Raw genomic sequence first — 24,311 nt, forward strand, 5'->3', positions numbered from 1 at the left:
GCCACCAAGGACACCGGACAAATAAAGGGAATCCAGCCTTTACCCTAATTCCCACGTCTGTTATTGCAATTATCTGCCGTGTTTTTCTAATTCAATCTGCTTCAGACATAAAAGCAGAAACTAATTGTAAGTTTATATGATGGAAGAAAGAGCAACATCAGATAAATTAAGATTTTTAAAAAGAGAATCAAAAAAAGATGAAGGACGCAAGAGCAACATGAGATACATAAAGATTTTAAAGAAGAAAATGAAAAAGAAGACTAAAATACAAGGAAGTGCAGACGCTCTAGGTAACTGACGAGAAAGTGTGAATACTTTAGCCAGAGCTGGGTAGTGTGGCCGAGCGGTCTAAGGCGCTGGATTAAGGCTCCAGTCTCTAAGGAGGCGTGGGTTCAAATCCCACCACTGCCATCTTTATTGAGTTTGTTTGCGCAAGCTATCACATGTTCTGCTTTATTTCAGGGTTTTTATTTTCATGTCGCCCATGCAAGGGAGAAAAGAAGCAATGTTGTGTGTCCCGGATGGGGTTCCAACTCAATAGTGTAGTCCATCGCCTTAACCAACCAGCCACCAAGTCCTGTGCCCCCGCGGTGGCAGTTGCACCTCCTACCGGTGGTTGTTCAAGTCAAATCCTTGATTGGAAAAAAGGAAAGTTGTGATGGTCTGTGTGATGACCAAGCAGTCCATTTTAACAATGGGTACTGTGGCCGAGCTGTCCAGAGAACTGGATTTAAGGACCCAGTCTTTCGGGAGGTGTCGGTTCAAAGTTCACCGCTGCAACTTTTTCTCAACAGAAAACTGTAATGTAATTTCAAACAAGGCCACCAAGGACACCGGACAAATAAAGGGAATCCAGCCTTAACCCTAATTCCCACGTCTGTTATTGCAATTATCTGCCGTGTTTTTCTAATTCAATCTGCTTCAGACATAAAAGCAGAAACTAATTCTAAGTTTATACGATGGAAGAAAGAGCAACATCAGATAAATTAAGATTTTTAAAAAGAGAATAAAAAATGATGAAGGATGCAAGAGCAACATGAGATATATAAAGATTTTAAAGTAGAAAATGAAAAAGAAGACTAAAATACAAGGAAGTGCAGACGCTCTAGGTAACTGACGAGAAAGTGTGAATACTTTGCCAGAGCTGGGTAGTGTGGCCGAGCGGTCTAAGGCGCTGGATTAAGGCTCCAGTCTCTAAGGAGGCGTGGGTTCAAATCCCACCACTGCCATCTTTATTGAGTTTGTTTGCGCAAGCTATCGCATGTTCTGCTTTATTTCAGGGTTTTTATTTTCATGTCGCCCATGCAAGGGAGAAAAGAAGCAATGTTGTGTGTCCCGGATGGGGTTCCAACTCAATAGTGTAGTCCATCGCCTTAACCAACCAGCCACCAAGTCCTGTGCCCCCGCGGTGGCAGTTGCACCTCCTACCGGTGGTTGTTCAAGTCAAATCCTTGATTGGAAAAAAGGAAAGTTGTGATGGTCTGTGTGATGACCAAGCAGTCCATTTTAACAATGGGTACTGTGGCCGAGCTGTCCAGAGAACTGGATTTAAGGACCCAGTCTTTCGGGAGGTGTCGGTTCAAAGTTCACCGCTGCAACTTTTTCTCAACAGAAAACTGTAATGTAATTTCAAACAAGGCCACCAAGGACACCGGACAAATAAAGGGAAATCAGCCTTAACCCAAATTCCCACGTCTGTTATTGCAATTATCTGCCGTGTTTTTCTAATTCAATCTGCTTCAGACATAAAAGCAGAAACTAATTCTAAGTTTATACGATGGAAGAAAGAGCAACATCAGATAAATTAAGATTTTTAAAAAGAGAATAAAAAATGATGAAGGATGCAAGAGCAACATGAGATATATAAAGATTTTAAAGTAGAAAATGAAAAAGAAGACTAAAATACAAGGAAGTGCAGACGCTCTAGGTAACTGACGAGAAAGTGTGAATACTTTGCCAGAGCTGGGTAGTGTGGCCGAGCGGTCTAAGGCGCTGGATTAAGGCTCCAGTCTCTAAGGAGGCGTGGGTTCAAATCCCACCACTGCCATCTTTATTGAGTTTGTTTGCGCAAGCTATCAGCATGTTCTGCTTTATTTCAGGGTTTTTATTTTCATGTCGCCCATGCAAGGGAGAAAAGAAGCAATGTTGTGTGTCCCGGATGGGGTTCCAACTCAATAGTGTAGTCCATCGCCTTAACCAACCAGCCACCAAGTCCTGTGCCCCCGCGGTGGCAGTTGCACCTCCTACCGGTGGTTGTTCAAGTCAAATCCTTGATTGGAAAAAAGGAAAGTTGTGATGGTCTGTGTGATGACCAAGCAGTCCATTTTAACAATGGGTACTGTGGCCGAGCTGTCCAGAGAACTGGATTTAAGGACCCAGTCTTTCGGGAGGTGTCGGTTCAAAGTTCACCGCTGCAACTTTTTCTCAACAGAAAACTGTAATGTAATTTCAAACAAGGCCACCAAGGACACCGGACAAATAAAGGGAAATCAGCCTTAACCCAAATTCCCACGTCTGTTATTGCAATTATCTGCCGTGTTTTTCTAATTCAATCTGCTTCAGACATAAAAGCAGAAACTAATTCTAAGTTTATACGATGGAAGAAAGAGCAACATCAGATAAATTAAGATTTTTAAAAAGAGAATAAAAAATGATGAAGGATGCAAGAGCAACATGAGATATATAAAGATTTTAAAGTAGAAAATGAAAAAGAAGACTAAAATACAAGGAAGTGCAGACGCTCTAGGTAACTGACGAGAAAGTGTGAATACTTTGCCAGAGCTGGGTAGTGTGGCCGAGCGGTCTAAGGCGCTGGATTAAGGCTCCAGTCTCTAAGGAGGCGTGGGTTCAAATCCCACCACTGCCATCTTTATAGAGTTTGTTTGCGCAAGCTATCACATGTTCTGCTTTATTTCAGGGTTTTTATTTTCATGTCGCCCATGCAAGGGAGAAAAGAAGCAATGTTGTGTGTCCCGGATGGGGTTCCAACTCAATAGTGTAGTCCATCGCCTTAACCAACCAGCCACCAAGTCCTGTGCCCCCGCGGTGGCAGTTGCACCTCCTACCGGTGGTTGTTCAAGTCAAATCCTTGATTGGAAAAAAGGAAAGTTGTGATGGTCTGTGTGATGACCAAGCAGTCCATTTTAACAATGGGTACTGTGGCCGAGCTGTCCAGAGAACTGGATTTAAGGACCCAGTCTTTCGGGAGGTGTCGGTTCAAAGTTCACCGCTGCAACTTTTTCTCAACAGAAAACTGTAATGTAATTTCAAACAAGGCCACCAAGGACACCGGACAAATAAAGGGAATCAGCCTTAACCCAAATTCCCACGTCTGTTATTGCAATTATCTGCCGTGTTTTTCTAATTCAATCTGCTTCAGACATAAAAGCAGAAACTAATTCTAAGTTTATACGATGGAAGAAAGAGCAACATCAGATAAATTAAGATTTTTAAAAAGAGAATAAAAAATGATGAAGGATGCAAGAGCAACATGAGATATATAAAGATTTTAAAGTAGAAAATGAAAAAGAAGACTAAAATACAAGGAAGTGCAGACGCTCTAGGTAACTGACGAGAAAGTGTGAATACTTTGCCAGAGCTGGGTAGTGTGGCCGAGCGGTCTAAGGCGCTGGATTAAGGCTCCAGTCTCTAAGGAGGCGTGGGTTCAAATCCCACCACTGCCATCTTTATTGAGTTTGTTTGCGCAAGCTATCACATGTTCTGCTTTATTTCAGGGTTTTTATTTTCATGTCGCCCATGCAAGGGAGAAAAGAAGCAATGTTGTGTGTCCCGGATGGGGTTCCAACTCAATAGTGTAGTCCATCGCCTTAACCAACCAGCCACCAAGTCCTGTGCCCCCGCGGTGGCAGTTGCACCTCCTACCGGTGGTTGTTCAAGTCAAATCCTTGATTGGAAAAAAGGAAAGTTGTGATGGTCTGTGTGATGACCAAGCAGTCCATTTTAACAATGGGTACTGTGGCCGAGCTGTCCAGAGAACTGGATTTAAGGACCCAGTCTTTCGGGAGGTGTCGGTTCAAAGTTCACCGCTGCAACTTTTTCTCAACAGAAAACTGTAATGTAATTTCAAACAAGGCCACCAAGGACACCGGACAAATAAAGGGAAATCAGCCTTAACCCAAATTCCCACGTCTGTTATTGCAATTATCTGCCGTGTTTTTCTAATTCAATCTGCTTCAGACATAAAAGCAGAAACTAATTCTAAGTTTATACGATGGAAGAAAGAGCAACATCAGATAAATTAAGATTTTTAAAAAGAGAATAAAAAATGATGAAGGATGCAAGAGCAACATGAGATATATAAAGATTTTAAAGTAGAAAATGAAAAAGAAGACTAAAATACAAGGAAGTGCAGACGCTCTAGGTAACTGACGAGAAAGTGTGAATACTTTGCCAGAGCTGGGTAGTGTGGCCGAGCGGTCTAAGGCGCTGGATTAAGGCTCCAGTCTCTAAGGAGGCGTGGGTTCAAATCCCACCACTGCCATCTTTATTGAGTTTGTTTGCGCAAGCTATCACATGTTCTGCTTTATTTCAGGGTTTTTATTTTCATGTCGCCCATGCAAGGGAGAAAAGAAGCAATGTTGTGTGTCCCGGATGGGGTTCCAACTCAATAGTGTAGTCCATCGCCTTAACCAACCAGCCACCAAGTCCTGTGCCCCCGCGGTGGCAGTTGCACCTCCTACCGGTGGTTGTTCAAGTCAAATCCTTGATTGGAAAAAAGGAAAGTTGTGATGGTCTGTGTGATGACCAAGCAGTCCATTTTAACAATGGGTACTGTGGCCGAGCTGTCCAGAGAACTGGATTTAAGGACCCAGTCTTTCGGGAGGTGTCGGTTCAAAGTTCACCGCTGCAACTTTTTCTCAACAGAAAACTGTAATGTAATTTCAAACAAGGCCACCAAGGACACCGGACAAATAAAGGGAATCAGCCTTAACCCAAATTCCCACGTCTGTTATTGCAATTATCTGCCGTGTTTTTCTAATTCAATCTGCTTCAGACATAAAAGCAGAAACTAATTCTAAGTTTATACGATGGAAGAAAGAGCAACATCAGATAAATTAAGATTTTTAAAAAGAGAATAAAAAATGATGAAGGATGCAAGAGCAACATGAGATATATAAAGATTTTAAAGTAGAAAATGAAAAAGAAGACTAAAATACAAGGAAGTGCAGACGCTCTAGGTAACTGACGAGAAAGTGTGAATACTTTGCCAGAGCTGGGTAGTGTGGCCGAGCGGTCTAAGGCGCTGGATTAAGGCTCCAGTCTCTAAGGAGGCGTGGGTTCAAATCCCACCACTGCCATCTTTATTGAGTTTGTTTGCGCAAGCTATCACATGTTCTGCTTTATTTCAGGGTTTTTATTTTCATGTCGCCCATGCAAGGGAGAAAAGAAGCAATGTTGTGTGTCCCGGATGGGGTTCCAACTCAATAGTGTAGTCCATCGCCTTAACCAACCAGCCACCAAGTCCTGTGCCCCCGCGGTGGCAGTTGCACCTCCTACCGGTGGTTGTTCAAGTCAAATCCTTGATTGGAAAAAAGGAAAGTTGTGATGGTCTGTGTGATGACCAAGCAGTCCATTTTAACAATGGGTACTGTGGCCGAGCTGTCCAGAGAACTGGATTTAAGGACCCAGTCTTTCGGGAGGTGTCGGTTCAAAGTTCACCGCTGCAACTTTTTCTCAACAGAAAACTGTAATGTAATTTCAAACAAGGCCACCAAGGACACCGGACAAATAAAGGGAATCAGCCTTAACCCAAATTCCCACGTCTGTTATTGCAATTATCTGCCGTGTTTTTCTAATTCAATCTGCTTCAGACATAAAAGCAGAAACTAATTCTAAGTTTATACGATGGAAGAAAGAGCAACATCAGATAAATTAAGATTTTTAAAAAGAGAATAAAAAATGATGAAGGATGCAAGAGCAACATGAGATATATAAAGATTTTAAAGTAGAAAATGAAAAAGAAGACTAAAATACAAGGAAGTGCAGACGCTCTAGGTAACTGACGAGAAAGTGTGAATACTTTGCCAGAGCTGGGTAGTGTGGCCGAGCGGTCTAAGGCGCTGGATTAAGGCTCCAGTCTCTAAGGAGGCGTGGGTTCAAATCCCACCACTGCCATCTTTATTGAGTTTGTTTGCGCAAGCTATCACATGTTCTGCTTTATTTCAGGGTTTTTATTTTCATGTCGCCCATGCAAGGGAGAAAAGAAGCAATGTTGTGTGTCCCGGATGGGGTTCCAACTCAATAGTGTAGTCCATCGCCTTAACCAACCAGCCACCAAGTCCTGTGCCCCCGCGGTGGCAGTTGCACCTCCTACCGGTGGTTGTTCAAGTCAAATCCTTGATTGGAAAAAAGGAAAGTTGTGATGGTCTGTGTGATGACCAAGCAGTCCATTTTAACAATGGGTACTGTGGCCGAGCTGTCCAGAGAACTGGATTTAAGGACCCAGTCTTTCGGGAGGTGTCGGTTCAAAGTTCACCGCTGCAACTTTTTCTCAACAGAAAACTGTAATGTAATTTCAAACAAGGCCACCAAGGACACCGGACAAATAAAGGGAATCAGCCTTAACCCAAATTCCCACGTCTGTTATTGCAATTATCTGCCGTGTTTTTCTAATTCAATCTGCTTCAGACATAAAAGCAGAAACTAATTCTAAGTTTATACGATGGAAGAAAGAGCAACATCAGATAAATTAAGATTTTTAAAAAGAGAATAAAAAATGATGAAGGATGCAAGAGCAACATGAGATATATAAAGATTTTAAAGTAGAAAATGAAAAAGAAGACTAAAATACAAGGAAGTGCAGACGCTCTAGGTAACTGACGAGAAAGTGTGAATACTTTGCCAGAGCTGGGTAGTGTGGCCGAGCGGTCTAAGGCGCTGGATTAAGGCTCCAGTCTCTAAGGAGGCGTGGGTTCAAATCCCACCACTGCCATCTTTATTGAGTTTGTTTGCGCAAGCTATCACATGTTCTGCTTTATTTCAGGGTTTTTATTTTCATGTCGCCCATGCAAGGGAGAAAAGAAGCAATGTTGTGTGTCCCGGATGGGGTTCCAACTCAATAGTGTAGTCCATCGCCTTAACCAACCAGCCACCAAGTCCTGTGCCCCCGCGGTGGCAGTTGCACCTCCTACCGGTGGTTGTTCAAGTCAAATCCTTGATTGGAAAAAAGGAAAGTTGTGATGGTCTGTGTGATGACCAAGCAGTCCATTTTAACAATGGGTACTGTGGCCGAGCTGTCCAGAGAACTGGATTTAAGGACCCAGTCTTTCGGGAGGTGTCGGTTCAAAGTTCACCGCTGCAACTTTTTCTCAACAGAAAACTGTAATGTAATTTCAAACAAGGCCACCAAGGACACCGGACAAATAAAGGGAAATCAGCCTTAACCCAAATTCCCACGTCTGTTATTGCAATTATCTGCCGTGTTTTTCTAATTCAATCTGCTTCAGACATAAAAGCAGAAACTAATTCTAAGTTTATACGATGGAAGAAAGAGCAACATCAGATAAATTAAGATTTTTAAAAAGAGAATAAAAAATGATGAAGGATGCAAGAGCAACATGAGATATATAAAGATTTTAAAGTAGAAAATGAAAAAGAAGACTAAAATACAAGGAAGTGCAGACGCTCTAGGTAACTGACGAGAAAGTGTGAATACTTTGCCAGAGCTGGGTAGTGTGGCCGAGCGGTCTAAGGCGCTGGATTAAGGCTCCAGTCTCTAAGGAGGCGTGGGTTCAAATCCCACCACTGCCATCTTTATTGAGTTTGTTTGCGCAAGCTATCACATGTTCTGCTTTATTTCAGGGTTTTTATTTTCATGTCGCCCATGCAAGGGAGAAAAGAAGCAATGTTGTGTGTCCCGGATGGGGTTCCAACTCAATAGTGTAGTCCATCGCCTTAACCAACCAGCCACCAAGTCCTGTGCCCCCGCGGTGGCAGTTGCACCTCCTACCGGTGGTTGTTCAAGTCAAATCCTTGATTGGAAAAAAGGAAAGTTGTGATGGTCTGTGTGATGACCAAGCAGTCCATTTTAACAATGGGTACTGTGGCCGAGCTGTCCAGAGAACTGGATTTAAGGACCCAGTCTTTCGGGAGGTGTCGGTTCAAAGTTCACCGCTGCAACTTTTTCTCAACAGAAAACTGTAATGTAATTTCAAACAAGGCCACCAAGGACACCGGACAAATAAAGGGAATCAGCCTTAACCCAAATTCCCACGTCTGTTATTGCAATTATCTGCCGTGTTTTTCTAATTCAATCTGCTTCAGACATAAAAGCAGAAACTAATTCTAAGTTTATACGATGGAAGAAAGAGCAACATCAGATAAATTAAGATTTTTAAAAAGAGAATAAAAAATGATGAAGGATGCAAGAGCAACATGAGATATATAAAGATTTTAAAGTAGAAAATGAAAAAGAAGACTAAAATACAAGGAAGTGCAGACGCTCTAGGTAACTGACGAGAAAGTGTGAATACTTTGCCAGAGCTGGGTAGTGTGGCCGAGCGGTCTAAGGCGCTGGATTAAGGCTCCAGTCTCTAAGGAGGCGTGGGTTCAAATCCCACCACTGCCATCTTTATTGAGTTTGTTTGCGCAAGCTATCACATGTTCTGCTTTATTTCAGGGTTTTTATTTTCATGTCGCCCATGCAAGGGAGAAAAGAAGCAATGTTGTGTGTCCCGGATGGGGTTCCAACTCAATAGTGTAGTCCATCGCCTTAACCAACCAGCCACCAAGTCCTGTGCCCCCGCGGTGGCAGTTGCACCTCCTACCGGTGGTTGTTCACGTCAAATCCTTGATTGGAAAAAAGGAAAGTTGTGATGGTCTGTGTGATGACCAAGCAGTCCATTTTAACAATGGGTACTGTGGCCGAGCTGTCCAGAGAACTGGATTTAAGGACCCAGTCTTTCGGGAGGTGTCGGTTCAAAGTTCACCGCTGCAACTTTTTCTCAACAGAAAACTGTAATGTAATTTCAAACAAGGCCACCAAGGACACCGGACAAATAAAGGGAATCCAGCCTTAACCCAAATTCCCACGTCTGTTATTGCAATTATCTGCCGTGTTTTTCTAATTCAATCTGCTTCAGACATAAAAGCAGAAACTAATTCTAAGTTTATACGATGGAAGAAAGAGCAACATCAGATAAATTAAGATTTTTAAAAAGAGAATAAAAAATGATGAAGGACTGCAAGAGCAACATGAGATATATAAAGATTTTAAAGTAGAAAATGAAAAAGAAGACTAAAATACAAGGAAGTGCAGACGCTCTAGGTAACTGACGAGAAAGTGTGAATACTTTGCCAGAGCTGGGTAGTGTGGCCGAGCGGTCTAAGGCGCTGGATTAAGGCTCCAGTCTCTAAGGAGGCGTGGGTTCAAATCCCACCACTGCCATCTTTATTGAGTTTGTTTGCGCAAGCTATCACATGTTCTGCTTTATTTCAGGGTTTTTATTTTCATGTCGCCCATGCAAGGGAGAAAAGAAGCAATGTTGTGTGTCCCGGATGGGGTTCCAACTCAATAGTGTAGTCCATCGCCTTAACCAACCAGCCACCAAGTCCTGTGCCCCCGCGGTGGCAGTTGCACCTCCTACCGGTGGTTGTTCACGTCAAATCCTTGATTGGAAAAAAGGAAAGTTGTGATGGTCTGTGTGATGACCAAGCAGTCCATTTTAACAATGGGTACTGTGGCCGAGCTGTCCAGAGAACTGGATTTAAGGACCCAGTCTTTCGGGAGGTGTCGGTTCAAAGTTCACCGCTGCAACTTTTTCTCAACAGAAAACTGTAATGTAATTTCAAACAAGGCCACCAAGGACACCGGACAAATAAAGGGAATCAGCCTTAACCCAAATTCCCACGTCTGTTATTGCAATTATCTGCCGTGTTTTTCTAATTCAATCTGCTTCAGACATAAAAGCAGAAACTAATTCTAAGTTTATACGATGGAAGAAAGAGCAACATCAGATAAATTAAGATTTTTAAAAAGAGAATAAAAAATGATGAAGGACGCAAGAGCAACATGAGATATATAAAGATTTTAAAGTAGAAAATGAAAAAGAAGACTAAAATACAAGGAAGTGCAGACGCTCTAGGTAACTGACGAGAAAGTGTGAATACTTTGCCAGAGCTGGGTAGTGTGGCCGAGCGGTCTAAGGCGCTGGATTAAGGCTCCAGTCTCTAAGGAGGCGTGGGTTCAAATCCCACCACTGCCATCTTTATTGAGTTTGTTTGCGCAAGCTATCACATGTTCTGCTTTATTTCAGGGTTTTTATTTTCATGTCGCCCATGCAAGGGAGAAAAGAAGCAATGTTGTGTGTCCCGGATGGGGTTCCAACTCAATAGTGTAGTCCATCGCCTTAACCAACCAGCCACCAAGTCCTGTGCCCCCGCGGTGGCAGTTGCACCTCCTACCGGTGGTTGTTCACGTCAAATCCTTGATTGGAAAAAAGGAAAGTTGTGATGGTCTGTGTGATGACCAAGCAGTCCATTTTAACAATGGGTACTGTGGCCGAGCTGTCCAGAGAACTGGATTTAAGGACCCAGTCTTTCGGGAGGTGTCGGTTCAAAGTTCACCGCTGCAACTTTTTCTCAACAGAAAACTGTAATGTAATTTCAAACAAGGCCACCAAGGACACCGGACAAATAAAGGGAATCCAGCCTTAACCCAAATTCCCACGTCTGTTATTGCAATTATCTGCCGTGTTTTTCTAATTCAATCTGCTTCAGACATAAAAGCAGAAACTAATTCTAAGTTTATACGATGGAAGAAAGAGCAACATCAGATAAATTAAGATTTTTAAAAAGAGAATAAAAAAGATGAAGGACGCAAGAGCAACATGAGATATATAAAGATTTTAAAGTAGAAAATGAAAAAGAAGACTAAAATACAAGGAAGTGCAGACGCTCTAGGTAACTGACGAGAAAGTGTGAATACTTTGCCAGAGCTGGGTAGTGTGGCCGAGCGGTCTAAGGCGCTGGATTAAGGCTCCAGTCTCTAAGGAGGCGTGGGTTCAAATCCCACCACTGCCATCTTTATTGAGTTTGTTTGCGCAAGCTATCACATGTTCTGCTTTATTTCAGGGTTTTTATTTTCATGTCGCCCATGCAAGGGAGAAAAGAAGCAATGTTGTGTGTCCCGGATGGGGTTCCAACTCAATAGTGTAGTCCATCGCCTTAACCAACCAGCCACCAAGTCCTGTGCCCCCGCGGTGGCAGTTGCACCTCCTACCGGTGGTTGTTCACGTCAAATCCTTGATTGGAAAAAAGGAAAGTTGTGATGGTCTGTGTGATGACCAAGCAGTCCATTTTAACAATGGGTACTGTGGCCGAGCTGTCCAGAGAACTGGATTTAAGGACCCAGTCTTTCGGGAGGTGTCGGTTCAAAGTTCACCGCTGCAACTTTTTCTCAACAGAAAACTGTAATGTAATTTCAAACAAGGCCACCAAGGACACCGGACAAATAAAGGGAATCCAGCCTTAACCCAAATTCCCACGTCTGTTATTGCAATTATCTGCCGTGTTTTTCTAATTCAATCTGCTTCAGACATAAAAGCAGAAACTAATTCTAAGTTTATACGATGGAAGAAAGAGCAACATCAGATAAATTAAGATTTTTAAAAAGAGAATAAAAAATGATGAAGGACGCAAGAGCAACATGAGATATATAAAGATTTTAAAGTAGAAAATGAAAAAGAAGACTAAAATACAAGGAAGTGCAGACGCTCTAGGTAACTGACGAGAAAGTGTGAATACTTTGCCAGAGCTGGGTAGTGTGGCCGAGCGGTCTAAGGCGCTGGATTAAGGCTCCAGTCTCTAAGGAGGCGTGGGTTCAAATCCCACCACTGCCATCTTTATTGAGTTTGTTTGCGCAAGCTATCACATGTTCTGCTTTATTTCAGGGTTTTTATTTTCATGTCGCCCATGCAAGGGAGAAAAGAAGCAATGTTGTGTGTCCCGGATGGGGTTCCAACTCAATAGTGTAGTCCATCGCCTTAACCAACCAGCCACCAAGTCCTGTGCCCCCGCGGTGGCAGTTGCACCTCCTACCGGTGGTTGTTCACGTCAAATCCTTGATTGGAAAAAAGGAAAGTTGTGATGGTCTGTGTGATGACCAAGCAGTCCATTTTAACAATGGGTACTGTGGCCGAGCTGTCCAGAGAACTGGATTTAAGGACCCAGTCTTTCGGGAGGTGTCGGTTCAAAGTTCACCGCTGCAACTTTTTCTCAACAGAAAACTGTAATGTAATTTCAAACAAGGCCACCAAGGACACCGGACAAATAAAGGGAATCCAGCCTTAACCCAAATTCCCACGTCTGTTATTGCAATTATCTGCCGTGTTTTTCTAATTCAATCTGCTTCAGACATAAAAGCAGAAACTAATTCTAAGTTTATACGATGGAAGAAAGAGCAACATCAGATAAATTAAGATTTTTAAAAAGAGAATAAAAAATGATGAAGGACGCAAGAGCAACATGAGATATATAAAGATTTTAAAGTAGAAAATGAAAAAGAAGACTAAAATACAAGGAAGTGCAGACGCTCTAGGTAACTGACGAGAAAGTGTGAATACTTTGCCAGAGCTGGGTAGTGTGGCCGAGCGGTCTAAGGCGCTGGATTAAGGCTCCAGTCTCTAAGGAGGCGTGGGTTCAAATCCCACCACTGCCATCTTTATTGAGTTTGTTTGCGCAAGCTATCACATGTTCTGCTTTATTTCAGGGTTTTTATTTTCATGTCGCCCATGCAAGGGAGAAAAGAAGCAATGTTGTGTGTCCCGGATGGGGTTCCAACTCAATAGTGTAGTCCATCGCCTTAACCAACCAGCCACCAAGTCCTGTGCCCCCGCGGTGGCAGTTGCACCTCCTACCGGTGGTTGTTCACGTCAAATCCTTGATTGGAAAAAAGGAAAGTTGTGATGGTCTGTGTGATGACCAAGCAGTCCATTTTAACAATGGGTACTGTGGCCGAGCTGTCCAGAGAACTGGATTTAAGGACCCAGTCTTTCGGGAGGTGTCGGTTCAAAGTTCACCGCTGCAACTTTTTCTCAACAGAAAACTGTAATGTAATTTCAAACAAGGCCACCAAGGACACCGGACAAATAAAGGGAATCCAGCCTTAACCCAAATTCCCACGTCTGTTATTGCAATTATCTGCCGTGTTTTTCTAATTCAATCTGCTTCAGACATAAAAGCAGAAACTAATTCTAAGTTTATACGATGGAAGAAAGAGCAACATCAGATAAATTAAGATTTTTAAAAAGAGAATAAAAAAGATGAAGGACGCAAGAGCAACATGAGATATATAAAGATTTTAAAGTAGAAAATGAAAAAGAAGACTAAAATACAAGGAAGTGCAGACGCTCTAGGTAACTGACGAGAAAGTGTGAATACTTTGCCAGAGCTGGGTAGTGTGGCCGAGCGGTCTAAGGCGCTGGATTAAGGCTCCAGTCTCTAAGGAGGCGTGGGTTCAAATCCCACCACTGCCATCTTTATTGAGTTTGTTTGCGCAAGCTATCACATGTTCTGCTTTATTTCAGGGTTTTTATTTTCATGTCGCCCATGCAAGGGAGAAAAGAAGCAATGTTGTGTGTCCCGGATGGGGTTCCAACTCAATAGTGTAGTCCATCGCCTTAACCAACCAGCCACCAAGTCCTGTGCCCCCGCGGTGGCAGTTGCACCTCCTACCGGTGGTTGTTCACGTCAAATCCTTGATTGGAAAAAAGGAAAGTTGTGATGGTCTGTGTGATGACCAAGCAGTCCATTTTAACAATGGGTACTGTGGCCGAGCTGTCCAGAGAACTGGATTTAAGGACCCAGTCTTTCGGGAGGTGTCGGTTCAAAGTTCACCGCTGCAACTTTTTCTCAACAGAAAACTGTAATGTAATTTCAAACAAGGCCACCAAGGACACCGGACAAATAAAGGGAATCCAGCCTTAACCCAAATTCCCACGTCTGTTATTGCAATTATCTGCCGTGTTTTTCTAATTCAATCTGCTTCAGACATAAAAGCAGAAACTAATTCTAAGTTTATACGATGGAAGAAAGAGCAACATCAGATAAATTAAGATTTTTAAAAAGAGAATAAAAAAGATGAAGGACGCAAGAGCAACATGAGATATATAAAGATTTTAAAGTAGAAAATGAAAAAGAAGACTAAAATACAAGGAAGTGCAGACGCTCTAGGTAACTGACGAGAAAGTGTGAATACTTTGCCAGAGCTGGGTAGTGTGGCCGAGCGGTCTAAGGCGCTGGATTAAGGCTCCAGTCTCTAAGGAGGCGTGGGTTCAAATCCCACCACTGCCATCTTTATTGAGTTTGTTTGCGCAAGCTATCACATGTTCTGCTTTATTTCAGGGTTTTTATTTTCATGTCGCCCATGCAAGGGAGAAAAGAAGCAATGTTGTGTGTCCCGGATGGGGTTCCAACTCAATAGTGTAGTCCATCGCCTTAACCAACCAGCCACCAAGTCCTGTGCCCCCGCGGTGGCAGTTGCACCTCCTACCGGTGGTTGTTCACGTCAAATCCTTGATTGGAAAAAAGGAAAGTTGTGATGGTCTGTGTGATGACCAAGCAGTCCATTTTAACAATGGGTACTGTGGCCGAGCTGTCCAGAGAACTGGATTTAAGGACCCAGTCTTTCGGGAGGTGTCGGTTCAAAGTTCACCGCTGCAACTTTTTCTCAACAGAAAACTGTAATGTAATTTCAAACAAGGCCACCAAGGACACCGGACAAATAAAGGGAATCCAGCCTTAACCCAAATTCCCACGTCTGTTATTGCAATTATCTGCCGTGTTTTTCTAATTCAATCTGCTTCAGACATAAAAGCAGAAACTAATTCTAAGTTTATACGATGGAAGAAAGAGCAACATCAGATAAATTAAGATTTTTAAAAAGAGAATAAAAAAAGATGAAGGACGCAAGAGCAACATGAGATATATAAAGATTTTAAAGTAGAAAATGAAAAAGAAGACTAAAATACAAGGAAGTGCAGACGCTCTAGGTAACTGACGAGAAAGTGTGAATACTTTGCCAGAGCTGGGTAGTGTGGCCGAGCGGTCTAAGGCGCTGGATTAAGGCTCCAGTCTCTAAGGAGGCGTGGGTTCAAATCCCACCACTGCCATCTTTATTGAGTTTGTTTGCGCAAGCTATCACATGTTCTGCTTTATTTCAGGGTTTTTATTTTCATGTCGCCCATGCAAGGGAGAAAAGAAGCAATGTTGTGTGTCCCGGATGGGGTTCCAACTCAATAGTGTAGTCCATCGCCTTAACCAACCAGCCACCAAGTCCTGTGCCCCCGCGGTGGCAGTTGCACCTCCTACCGGTGGTTGTTCACGTCAAATCCTTGATTGGAAAAAAGGAAAGTTGTGATGGTCTGTGTGATGACCAAGCAGTCCATTTTAACAATGGGTACTGTGGCCGAGCTGTCCAGAGAACTGGATTTAAGGACCCAGTCTTTCGGGAGGTGTCGGTTCAAAGTTCACCGCTGCAACTTTTTCTCAACAGAAAACTGTAATGTAATTTCAAACAAGGCCACCAAGGACACCGGACAAATAAAGGGAATCCAGCCTTAACCCAAATTCCCACGTCTGTTATTGCAATTATCTGCCGTGTTTTTCTAATTCAATCTGCTTCAGACATAAAAGCAGAAACTAATTCTAAGTTTATACGATGGAAGAAAGAGCAACATCAGATAAATTAAGATTTTTAAAAAGAGAATAAAAAATGATGAAGGACGCAAGAGCAACATGAGATATATAAAGATTTTAAAGTAGAAAATGAAAAAGAAGACTAAAATACAAGGAAGTGCAGACGCTCTAGGTAACTGACGAGAAAGTGTGAATACTTTGCCAGAGCTGGGTAGTGTGGCCGAGCGGTCTAAGGCGCTGGATTAAGGCTCCAGTCTCTAAGGAGGCGTGGGTTCAAATCCCACCACTGCCATCTTTATTGAGTTTGTTTGCGCAAGCTATCACATGTTCTGCTTTATTTCAGGGTTTTTATTTTCATGTCGCCCATGCAAGGGAGAAAAGAAGCAATGTTGTGTGTCCCGGATGGGGTTCCAACTCAATAGTGTAGTCCATCGCCTTAACCAACCAGCCACCAAGTCCTGTGCCCCCGCGGTGGCAGTTGCACCTCCTACCGGTGGTTGTTCACGTCAAATCCTTGATTGGAAAAAAGGAAAGTTGTGATGGTCTGTGTGATGACCAAGCAGTCCATTTTAACAATGGGTACTGTGGCCGAGCTGTCCAGAGAACTGGATTTAAGGACCCAGTCTTTCGGGAGGTGTCGGTTCAAAGTTCACCGCTGCAACTTTTTCTCAACAGAAAACTGTAATGTAATTTCAAACAAGGCCACCAAGGACACCGGACAAATAAAGGGAATCCAGCCTTAACCCAAATTCCCACGTCTGTTATTGCAATTATCTGCCGTGTTTTTCTAATTCAATCTGCTTCAGACATAAAAGCAGAAACTAATTCTAAGTTTATACGATGGAAGAAAGAGCAACATCAGATAAATTAAGATTTTTAAAAAGAGAATAAAAAAGATGAAGGACGCAAGAGCAACATGAGATATATAAAGATTTTAAAGTAGAAAATGAAAAAGAAGACTAAAATACAAGGAAGTGCAGACGCTCTAGGTAACTGACGAGAAAGTGTGAATACTTTGCCAGAGCTGGGTAGTGTGGCCGAGCGGTCTAAGGCGCTGGATTAAGGCTCCAGTCTCTAAGGAGGCGTGGGTTCAAATCCCACCACTGCCATCTTTATTGAGTTTGTTTGCGCAAGCTATCACATGTTCTGCTTTATTTCAGGGTTTTTATTTTCATGTCGCCCATGCAAGGGAGAAAAGAAGCAATGTTGTGTGTCCCGGATGGGGTTCCAACTCAATAGTGTAGTCCATCGCCTTAACCAACCAGCCACCAAGTCCTGTGCCCCCGCGGTGGCAGTTGCACCTCCTACCGGTGGTTGTTCACGTCAAATCCTTGATTGGAAAAAAGGAAAGTTGTGATGGTCTGTGTGATGACCAAGCAGTCCATTTTAACAATGGGTACTGTGGCCGAGCTGTCCAGAGAACTGGATTTAAGGACCCAGTCTTTCGGGAGGTGTCGGTTCAAAGTTCACCGCTGCAACTTTTTCTCAACAGAAAACTGTAATGTAATTTCAAACAAGGCCACCAAGGACACCGGACAAATAAAGGGAATCCAGCCTTAACCCAAATTCCCACGTCTGTTATTGCAATTATCTGCCGTGTTTTTCTAATTCAATCTGCTTCAGACATAAAAGCAGAAACTAATTCTAAGTTTATACGATGGAAGAAAGAGCAACATCAGATAAATTAAGATTTTTAAAAAGAGAATAAAAAATGATGAAGGACGCAAGAGCAACATGAGATATATAAAGATTTTAAAGTAGAAAATGAAAAAGAAGACTAAAATACAAGGAAGTGCAGACGCTCTAGGTAACTGACGAGAAAGTGTGAATACTTTGCCAGAGCTGGGTAGTGTGGCCGAGCGGTCTAAGGCGCTGGATTAAGGCTCCAGTCTCTAAGGAGGCGTGGGTTCAAATCCCACCACTGCCATCTTTATTGAGTTTGTTTGCGCAAGCTATCACATGTTCTGCTTTATTTCAGGGTTTTTATTTTCATGTCGCCCATGCAAGGGAGAAAAGAAGCAATGTTGTGTGTCCCGGATGGGGTTCCAACTCAATAGTGTAGTCCATCGCCTTAACCAACCAGCCACCAAGTCCTGTGCCCCCGCGGTGGCAGTTGCACCTCCTACCGGTGGTTGTTCACGTCAAATCCTTGATTGGAAAAAAGGAAAGTTGTGATGGTCTGTGTGATGACCAAGCAGTCCATTTTAACAATGGGTACTGTGGCCGAGCTGTCCAGAGAACTGGATTTAAGGACCCAGTCTTTCGGGAGGTGTCGGTTCAAAGTTCACCGCTGCAACTTTTTCTCAACAGAAAACTGTAATGTAATTTCAAACAAGGCCACCAAGGACACCGGACAAATAAAGGGAATCCAGCCTTAACCCAAATTCCCACGTCTGTTATTGCAATTATCTGCCGTGTTTTTCTAATTCAATCTGCTTCAGACATAAAAGCAGAAACTAATTCTAAGTTTATACGATGGAAGAAAGAGCAACATCAGATAAATTAAGATTTTTAAAAAGAGAATAAAAAATGATGAAGGACGCAAGAGCAACATGAGATATATAAAGATTTTAAAGTAGAAAATGAAAAAGAAGACTAAAATACAAGGAAGTGCAGACGCTCTAGGTAACTGACGAGAAAGTGTGAATACTTTGCCAGAGCTGGGTAGTGTGGCCGAGCGGTCTAAGGCGCTGGATTAAGGCTCCAGTCTCTAAGGAGGCGTGGGTTCAAATCCCACCACTGCCATCTTTATTGAGTTTGTTTGCGCAAGCTATCACATGTTCTGCTTTATTTCAGGGTTTTTATTTTCATGTCGCCCATGCAAGGGAGAAAAGAAGCAATGTTGTGTGTCCCGGATGGGGTTCCAACTCAATAGTGTAGTCCATCGCCTTAACCAACCAGCCACCAAGTCCTGTGCCCCCGCGGTGGCAGTTGCACCTCCTACCGGTGGTTGTTCACGTCAAATCCTTGATTGGAAAAAAGGAAAGTTGTGATGGTCTGTGTGATGACCAAGCAGTCCATTTTAACAATGGGTACTGTGGCCGAGCTGTCCAGAGAACTGGATTTAAGGACCCAGTCTTTCGGGAGGTGTCGGTTCAAAGTTCACCGCTGCAACTTTTTCTCAACAGAAAACTGTAATGTAATTTCAAACAAGGCCACCAAGGACACCGGACAAATAAAGGGAATCCAGCCTTAACCCAAATTCCCACGTCTGTTATTGCAATTATCTGCCGTGTTTTTCTAATTCAATCTGCTTCAGACATAAAAGCAGAAACTAATTCTAAGTTTATACGATGGAAGAAAGAGCAACATCAGATAAATTAAGATTTTTAAAAAGAGAATAAAAAATGATGAAGGACGCAAGAGCAACATGAGATATATAAAGATTTTAAAGTAGAAAATGAAAAAGAAGACTAAAATACAAGGAAGTGCAGACGCTCTAGGTAACTGACGAGAAAGTGTGAATACTTTGCCAGAGCTGGGTAGTGTGGCCGAGCGGTCTAAGGCGCTGGATTAAGGCTCCAGTCTCTAAGGAGGCGTGGGTTCAAATCCCACCACTGCCATCTTTATTGAGTTTGTTTGCGCAAGCTATCACATGTTCTGCTTTATTTCAGGGTTTTTATTTTCATGTCGCCCATGCAAGGGAGAAAAGAAGCAATGTTGTGTGTCCCGGATGGGGTTCCAACTCAATAGTGTAGTCCATCGCCTTAACCAACCAGCCACCAAGTCCTGTGCCCCCGCGGTGGCAGTTGCACCTCCTACCGGTGGTTGTTCACGTCAAATCCTTGATTGGAAAAAAGGAAAGTTGTGATGGTCTGTGTGATGACCAAGCAGTCCATTTTAACAATGGGTACTGTGGCCGAGCTGTCCAGAGAACTGGATTTAAGGACCCAGTCTTTCGGGAGGTGTCGGTTCAAAGTTCACCGCTGCAACTTTTTCTCAACAGAAAACTGTAATGTAATTTCAAACAAGGCCACCAAGGACACCGGACAAATAAAGGGAATCCAGCCTTAACCCAAATTCCCACGTCTGTTATTGCAATTATCTGCCGTGTTTTTCTAATTCAATCTGCTTCAGACATAAAAGCAGAAACTAATTCTAAGTTTATACGATGGAAGAAAGAGCAACATCAGATAAATTAAGATTTTTAAAAAGAGAATAAAAAATGATGAAGGACGCAAGAGCAACATGAGATATATAAAGATTTTAAAGTAGAAAATGAAAAAGAAGACTAAAATACAAGGAAGTGCAGACGCTCTAGGTAACTGACGAGAAAGTGTGAATACTTTGCCAGAGCTGGGTAGTGTGGCCGAGCGGTCTAAGGCGCTGGATTAAGGCTCCAGTCTCTAAGGAGGCGTGGGTTCAAATCCCACCACTGCCATCTTTATTGAGTTTGTTTGCGCAAGCTATCACATGTTCTGCTTTATTTCAGGGTTTTTATTTTCATGTCGCCCATGCAAGGGAGAAAAGAAGCAATGTTGTGTGTCCCGGATGGGGTTCCAACTCAATAGTGTAGTCCATCGCCTTAACCAACCAGCCACCAAGTCCTGTGCCCCCGCGGTGGCAGTTGCACCTCCTACCGGTGGTTGTTCACGTCAAATCCTTGATTGGAAAAAAGGAAAGTTGTGATGGTCTGTGTGATGACCAAGCAGTCCATTTTAACAATGGGTACTGTGGCCGAGCTGTCCAGAGAACTGGATTTAAGGACCCAGTCTTTCGGGAGGTGTCGGTTCAAAGTTCACCGCTGCAACTTTTTCTCAACAGAAAACTGTAATGTAATTTCAAACAAGGCCACCAAGGACACCGGACAAATAAAGGGAATCCAGCCTTAACCCAAATTCCCACGTCTGTTATTGCAATTATCTGCCGTGTTTTTCTAATTCAATCTGCTTCAGACATAAAAGCAGAAACTAATTCTAAGTTTATACGATGGAAGAAAGAGCAACATCAGATAAATTAAGATTTTTAAAAAGAGAATAAAAAATGATGAAGGACGCAAGAGCAACATGAGATATATAAAGATTTTAAAGTAGAAAATGAAAAAGAAGACTAAAATACAAGGAAGTGCAGACGCTCTAGGTAACTGACGAGAAAGTGTGAATACTTTGCCAGAGCTGGGTAGTGTGGCCGAGCGGTCTAAGGCGCTGGATTAAGGCTCCAGTCTCTAAGGAGGCGTGGGTTCAAATCCCACCACTGCCATCTTTATTGAGTTTGTTTGCGCAAGCTATCACATGTTCTGCTTTATTTCAGGGTTTTTATTTTCATGTCGCCCATGCAAGGGAGAAAAGAAGCAATGTTGTGTGTCCCGGATGGGGTTCCAACTCAATAGTGTAGTCCATCGCCTTAACCAACCAGCCACCAAGTCCTGTGCCCCCGCGGTGGCAGTTGCACCTCCTACCGGTGGTTGTTCACGTCAAATCCTTGATTGGAAAAAAGGAAAGTTGTGATGGTCTGTGTGATGACCAAGCAGTCCATTTTAACAATGGGTACTGTGGCCGAGCTGTCCAGAGAACTGGATTTAAGGACCCAGTCTTTCGGGAGGTGTCGGTTCAAAGTTCACCGCTGCAACTTTTTCTCAACAGAAAACTGTAATGTAATTTCAAACAAGGCCACCAAGGACACCGGACAAATAAAGGGAATCCAGCCTTAACCCAAATTCCCACGTCTGTTATTGCAATTATCTGCCGTGTTTTTCTAATTCAATCTGCTTCAGACATAAAAGCAGAAACTAATTCTAAGTTTATACGATGGAAGAAAGAGCAACATCAGATAAATTAAGATTTTTAAAAAGAGAATAAAAAATGATGAAGGACGCAAGAGCAACATGAGATATATAAAGATTTTAAAGTAGAAAATGAAAAAGAAGACTAAAATACAAGGAAGTGCAGACGCTCTAGGTAACTGACGAGAAAGTGTGAATACTTTGCCAGAGCTGGGTAGTGTGGCCGAGCGGTCTAAGGCGCTGGATTAAGGCTCCAGTCTCTAAGGAGGCGTGGGTTCAAATCCCACCACTGCCATCTTTATTGAGTTTGTTTGCGCAAGCTATCACATGTTCTGCTTTATTTCAGGGTTTTTATTTTCATGTCGCCCATGCAAGGGAGAAAAGAAGCAATGTTGTGTGTCCCGGATGGGGTTCCAACTCAATAGTGTAGTCCATCGCCTTAACCAACCAGCCACCAAGTCCTGTGCCCCCGCGGTGGCAGTTGCACCTCCTACCGGTGGTTGTTCACGTCAAATCCTTGATTGGAAAAAAGGAAAGTTGTGATGGTCTGTGTGATGACCAAGCAGTCCATTTTAACAATGGGTACTGTGGCCGAGCTGTCCAGAGAACTGGATTTAAGGACCCAGTCTTTCGGGAGGTGTCGGTTCAAAGTTCACCGCTGCAACTTTTTCTCAACAGAAAACTGTAATGTAATTTCAAACAAGGCCACCAAGGACACCGGACAAATAAAGGGAATCCAGCCTTAACCCAAATTCCCACGTCTGTTATTGCAATTATCTGCCGTGTTTTTCTAATTCAATCTGCTTCAGACATAAAAGCAGAAACTAATTCTAAGTTTATACGATGGAAGAAAGAGCAACATCAGATAAATTAAGATTTTTAAAAAGAGAATAAAAAATGATGAAGGACGCAAGAGCAACATGAGATATATAAAGATTTTAAAGTAGAAAATGAAAAAGAAGACTAAAATACAAGGAAGTGCAGACGCTCTAGGTAACTGACGAGAAAGTGTGAATACTTTGCCAGAGCTGGGTAGTGTGGCCGAGCGGTCTAAGGCGCTGGATTAAGGCTCCAGTCTCTAAGGAGGCGTGGGTTCAAATCCCACCACTGCCATCTTTATTGAGTTTGTTTGCGCAAGCTATCACATGTTCTGCTTTATTTCAGGGTTTTTATTTTCATGTCGCCCATGCAAGGGAGAAAAGAAGCAATGTTGTGTGTCCCGGATGGGGTTCCAACTCAATAGTGTAGTCCATCGCCTTAACCAACCAGCCACCAAGTCCTGTGCCCCCGCGGTGGCAGTTGCACCTCCTACCGGTGGTTGTTCACGTCAAATCCTTGATTGGAAAAAAGGAAAGTTGTGATGGTCTGTGTGATGACCAAGCAGTCCATTTTAACAATGGGTACTGTGGCCGAGCTGTCCAGAGAACTGGATTTAAGGACCCAGTCTTTCGGGAGGTGTCGGTTCAAAGTTCACCGCTGCAACTTTTTCTCAACAGAAAACTGTAATGTAATTTCAAACAAGGCCACCAAGGACACCGGACAAATAAAGGGAATCCAGCCTTAACCCAAATTCCCACGTCTGTTATTGCAATTATCTGCCGTGTTTTTCTAATTCAATCTGCTTCAGACATAAAAGCAGAAACTAATTCTAAGTTTATACGATGGAAGAAAGAGCAACATCAGATAAATTAAGATTTTTAAAAAGAGAATAAAAAATGATGAAGGACGCAAGAGCAACATGAGATATATAAAGATTTTAAAGTAGAAAATGAAAAAGAAGACTAAAATACAAGGAAGTGCAGACGCTCTAGGTAACTGACGAGAAAGTGTGAATACTTTGCCAGAGCTGGGTAGTGTGGCCGAGCGGTCTAAGGCGCTGGATTAAGGCTCCAGTCTCTAAGGAGGCGTGGGTTCAAATCCCACCACTGCCATCTTTATTGAGTTTGTTTGCGCAAGCTATCACATGTTCTGCTTTATTTCAGGGTTTTTATTTTCATGTCGCCCATGCAAGGGAGAAAAGAAGCAATGTTGTGTGTCCCGGATGGGGTTCCAACTCAATAGTGTAGTCCATCGCCTTAACCAACCAGCCACCAAGTCCTGTGCCCCCGCGGTGGCAGTTGCACCTCCTACCGGTGGTTGTTCAAGTCAAATCCTTGATTGGAAAAAAGGAAAGTTGTGATGGTCTGTGTGATGACCAAGCAGTCCATTTTAACAATGGGTACTGTGGCCGAGCTGTCCAGAGAACTGGATTTAAGGACCCAGTCTTTCGGGAGGTGTCGGTTCAAAGTTCACCGCTGCAACTTTTTCTCAACAGAAAACTGTAATGTAATTTCAAACAAGGCCACCAAGGACACCGGACAAATAAAGGGAAATCAGCCTTAACCCAAATTCCCACGTCTGTTATTGCAATTATCTGCCGTGTTTTTCTAATTCAATCTGCTTCAGACATAAAAGCAGAAACTAATTCTAAGTTTATACGATGGAAGAAAGAGCAACATCAGATAAATTAAGATTTTTAAAAAGAGAATAAAAAATGATGAAGGACGCAAGAGCAACATGAGATATATAAAGATTTTAAAGTAGAAAATGAAAAAGAAGACTAAAATACAAGGAAGTGCAGACGCTCTAGGTAACTGACGAGAAAGTGTGAATACTTTGCCAGAGCTGGGTAGTGTGGCCGAGCGGTCTAAGGCGCTGGATTAAGGCTCCAGTCTCTAAGGAGGCGTGGGTTCAAATCCCACCACTGCCATCTTTATTGAGTTTGTTTGCGCAAGCTATCACATGTTCTGCTTTATTTCAGGGTTTTTATTTTCATGTCGCCCATGCAAGGGAGAAAAGAAGCAATGTTGTGTGTCCCGGATGGGGTTCCAACTCAATAGTGTAGTCCATCGCCTTAACCAACCAGCCACCAAGTCCTGTGCCCCCGCGGTGGCAG

General features: G+C 42.9%; 30 non-coding genes across 30 annotated transcripts; all 30 read left to right on the top strand.

The window, feature by feature from the left end:
- Window positions 1-329: 329 nt before the first annotated feature.
- On the top strand, window positions 330-411 carry trnal-aag (transfer RNA leucine (anticodon AAG)). Its single transcript has one exon. It is a non-coding gene; the product is annotated as a tRNA-Leu (tRNA).
- A 736-nt stretch (window positions 412-1,147) lies between these two features.
- Window positions 1,148-1,229, top strand: trnal-aag (transfer RNA leucine (anticodon AAG)). The gene has a single exon. It is a non-coding gene; the product is annotated as a tRNA-Leu (tRNA).
- Window positions 1,230-1,965: 736 nt separating this feature from the next.
- Window positions 1,966-2,047, top strand: trnal-aag (transfer RNA leucine (anticodon AAG)). Its single transcript has one exon. It is a non-coding gene; the product is annotated as a tRNA-Leu (tRNA).
- A 737-nt stretch (window positions 2,048-2,784) lies between these two features.
- trnal-aag (transfer RNA leucine (anticodon AAG)) lies at window positions 2,785-2,866 on the top strand. Its single transcript has one exon. It is a non-coding gene; the product is annotated as a tRNA-Leu (tRNA).
- Window positions 2,867-3,601: 735 nt separating this feature from the next.
- Window positions 3,602-3,683, top strand: trnal-aag (transfer RNA leucine (anticodon AAG)). The gene has a single exon. It is a non-coding gene; the product is annotated as a tRNA-Leu (tRNA).
- Window positions 3,684-4,419: 736 nt separating this feature from the next.
- On the top strand, window positions 4,420-4,501 carry trnal-aag (transfer RNA leucine (anticodon AAG)). Its single transcript has one exon. It is a non-coding gene; the product is annotated as a tRNA-Leu (tRNA).
- A 735-nt stretch (window positions 4,502-5,236) lies between these two features.
- On the top strand, window positions 5,237-5,318 carry trnal-aag (transfer RNA leucine (anticodon AAG)). Its single transcript has one exon. It is a non-coding gene; the product is annotated as a tRNA-Leu (tRNA).
- Window positions 5,319-6,053: 735 nt separating this feature from the next.
- On the top strand, window positions 6,054-6,135 carry trnal-aag (transfer RNA leucine (anticodon AAG)). The gene has a single exon. It is a non-coding gene; the product is annotated as a tRNA-Leu (tRNA).
- Window positions 6,136-6,870: 735 nt separating this feature from the next.
- On the top strand, window positions 6,871-6,952 carry trnal-aag (transfer RNA leucine (anticodon AAG)). Its single transcript has one exon. It is a non-coding gene; the product is annotated as a tRNA-Leu (tRNA).
- A 736-nt stretch (window positions 6,953-7,688) lies between these two features.
- On the top strand, window positions 7,689-7,770 carry trnal-aag (transfer RNA leucine (anticodon AAG)). The gene has a single exon. It is a non-coding gene; the product is annotated as a tRNA-Leu (tRNA).
- A 735-nt stretch (window positions 7,771-8,505) lies between these two features.
- trnal-aag (transfer RNA leucine (anticodon AAG)) lies at window positions 8,506-8,587 on the top strand. Its single transcript has one exon. It is a non-coding gene; the product is annotated as a tRNA-Leu (tRNA).
- A 737-nt stretch (window positions 8,588-9,324) lies between these two features.
- Window positions 9,325-9,406, top strand: trnal-aag (transfer RNA leucine (anticodon AAG)). The gene has a single exon. It is a non-coding gene; the product is annotated as a tRNA-Leu (tRNA).
- A 735-nt stretch (window positions 9,407-10,141) lies between these two features.
- trnal-aag (transfer RNA leucine (anticodon AAG)) lies at window positions 10,142-10,223 on the top strand. Its single transcript has one exon. It is a non-coding gene; the product is annotated as a tRNA-Leu (tRNA).
- Window positions 10,224-10,958: 735 nt separating this feature from the next.
- On the top strand, window positions 10,959-11,040 carry trnal-aag (transfer RNA leucine (anticodon AAG)). Its single transcript has one exon. It is a non-coding gene; the product is annotated as a tRNA-Leu (tRNA).
- Window positions 11,041-11,776: 736 nt separating this feature from the next.
- trnal-aag (transfer RNA leucine (anticodon AAG)) lies at window positions 11,777-11,858 on the top strand. Its single transcript has one exon. It is a non-coding gene; the product is annotated as a tRNA-Leu (tRNA).
- Window positions 11,859-12,594: 736 nt separating this feature from the next.
- On the top strand, window positions 12,595-12,676 carry trnal-aag (transfer RNA leucine (anticodon AAG)). Its single transcript has one exon. It is a non-coding gene; the product is annotated as a tRNA-Leu (tRNA).
- A 735-nt stretch (window positions 12,677-13,411) lies between these two features.
- On the top strand, window positions 13,412-13,493 carry trnal-aag (transfer RNA leucine (anticodon AAG)). The gene has a single exon. It is a non-coding gene; the product is annotated as a tRNA-Leu (tRNA).
- Window positions 13,494-14,228: 735 nt separating this feature from the next.
- trnal-aag (transfer RNA leucine (anticodon AAG)) lies at window positions 14,229-14,310 on the top strand. The gene has a single exon. It is a non-coding gene; the product is annotated as a tRNA-Leu (tRNA).
- Window positions 14,311-15,046: 736 nt separating this feature from the next.
- trnal-aag (transfer RNA leucine (anticodon AAG)) lies at window positions 15,047-15,128 on the top strand. The gene has a single exon. It is a non-coding gene; the product is annotated as a tRNA-Leu (tRNA).
- A 736-nt stretch (window positions 15,129-15,864) lies between these two features.
- On the top strand, window positions 15,865-15,946 carry trnal-aag (transfer RNA leucine (anticodon AAG)). The gene has a single exon. It is a non-coding gene; the product is annotated as a tRNA-Leu (tRNA).
- A 735-nt stretch (window positions 15,947-16,681) lies between these two features.
- On the top strand, window positions 16,682-16,763 carry trnal-aag (transfer RNA leucine (anticodon AAG)). The gene has a single exon. It is a non-coding gene; the product is annotated as a tRNA-Leu (tRNA).
- Window positions 16,764-17,499: 736 nt separating this feature from the next.
- Window positions 17,500-17,581, top strand: trnal-aag (transfer RNA leucine (anticodon AAG)). The gene has a single exon. It is a non-coding gene; the product is annotated as a tRNA-Leu (tRNA).
- Window positions 17,582-18,317: 736 nt separating this feature from the next.
- Window positions 18,318-18,399, top strand: trnal-aag (transfer RNA leucine (anticodon AAG)). The gene has a single exon. It is a non-coding gene; the product is annotated as a tRNA-Leu (tRNA).
- Window positions 18,400-19,135: 736 nt separating this feature from the next.
- Window positions 19,136-19,217, top strand: trnal-aag (transfer RNA leucine (anticodon AAG)). The gene has a single exon. It is a non-coding gene; the product is annotated as a tRNA-Leu (tRNA).
- Window positions 19,218-19,953: 736 nt separating this feature from the next.
- Window positions 19,954-20,035, top strand: trnal-aag (transfer RNA leucine (anticodon AAG)). Its single transcript has one exon. It is a non-coding gene; the product is annotated as a tRNA-Leu (tRNA).
- Window positions 20,036-20,771: 736 nt separating this feature from the next.
- On the top strand, window positions 20,772-20,853 carry trnal-aag (transfer RNA leucine (anticodon AAG)). Its single transcript has one exon. It is a non-coding gene; the product is annotated as a tRNA-Leu (tRNA).
- A 736-nt stretch (window positions 20,854-21,589) lies between these two features.
- Window positions 21,590-21,671, top strand: trnal-aag (transfer RNA leucine (anticodon AAG)). The gene has a single exon. It is a non-coding gene; the product is annotated as a tRNA-Leu (tRNA).
- Window positions 21,672-22,407: 736 nt separating this feature from the next.
- trnal-aag (transfer RNA leucine (anticodon AAG)) lies at window positions 22,408-22,489 on the top strand. The gene has a single exon. It is a non-coding gene; the product is annotated as a tRNA-Leu (tRNA).
- A 736-nt stretch (window positions 22,490-23,225) lies between these two features.
- trnal-aag (transfer RNA leucine (anticodon AAG)) lies at window positions 23,226-23,307 on the top strand. The gene has a single exon. It is a non-coding gene; the product is annotated as a tRNA-Leu (tRNA).
- Window positions 23,308-24,043: 736 nt separating this feature from the next.
- On the top strand, window positions 24,044-24,125 carry trnal-aag (transfer RNA leucine (anticodon AAG)). The gene has a single exon. It is a non-coding gene; the product is annotated as a tRNA-Leu (tRNA).
- Window positions 24,126-24,311: the final 186 nt, after the last annotated feature.

This window comes from Oncorhynchus kisutch, unplaced genomic scaffold, assembly GCF_002021735.2.
Source record: "Oncorhynchus kisutch isolate 150728-3 unplaced genomic scaffold, Okis_V2 Okis01b-Okis20b_hom, whole genome shotgun sequence".
In the NCBI taxonomy this organism is placed as follows: Eukaryota; Metazoa; Chordata; class Actinopteri; order Salmoniformes; family Salmonidae; genus Oncorhynchus; species Oncorhynchus kisutch.